The sequence below is a fragment of the Neopelma chrysocephalum genome, unplaced genomic scaffold, assembly GCF_003984885.1.
Source record: "Neopelma chrysocephalum unplaced genomic scaffold, ASM398488v2 Primary Assembly neopelma1_150734, whole genome shotgun sequence".
Lineage (NCBI taxonomy): Eukaryota > Metazoa > Chordata > Aves > Passeriformes > Pipridae > Neopelma > Neopelma chrysocephalum.
In genome coordinates, this window is record NW_020933808.1 from 929 (window position 1) to 1,541 (window position 613).

The following is a 613-nucleotide window of genomic DNA, read 5'->3' on the forward strand; positions in this document are numbered from 1 at the left end:
TGGTTGTGACACCTGGGGACATGGGCTCGTGGTAGCATGGCAGCGCTGGGGGAACCGTTGGACTCGAGGGCTTTGCCAACCTCAACGACTGAGTGATTCTATGATCAGTAACAACTCCAGAGCACCAAGTCACCATCGAGTAAATGCACCACCACGTACTAACAAGCTTCCAAAGCATTTATTTTCACTGAAAAAGCTCAGCCCCTTGGGCAGTAAATCCTAAACCATGCCCAGGCAGCTCGTAATGTCAGATATTATAAATCTACTAAGGGGCTCGTGAGAAACTAAGTGCTGCCCGTTCCGGACTAGAGGAGGCAGCCAAGGGTCTGAGGTCGTAGGGAAATACCCCTAGCGTAGAATAGCCCCTCCTTTACTCCCACTTTAACTCTGTTTTCACCACAATAAAAAAACGGTCACAAACCACTCAGCCCGTGTTCTCTCCCTCTCGAGCCCACCAAGGGACCCGAGAACGGTCATCAATGGCGAGCGGCTCCTGCCCAAGCAGCACCGCCCGCCCGCTTCGCGCTCAGGAGAGAACACCCAGCTCCTCCTCGTGGCTTGTGACGCCGATCAGGGAAGATCACTCTCCTCTAGTGACCAACTACAGAAATGA

General features: G+C 53.0%; 1 non-coding gene across 1 annotated transcript; it reads right to left on the bottom strand.

The window, feature by feature from the left end:
• Nucleotides 1-419: 419 nt before the first annotated feature.
• LOC113962356 lies at nucleotides 420-613 on the bottom strand (the record flags this gene model as incomplete). The annotated part of the gene is made up of 1 exon (XR_003532528.1): nucleotides 420-613. It is a non-coding gene; the product is annotated as a small nucleolar RNA U3 (small nucleolar RNA).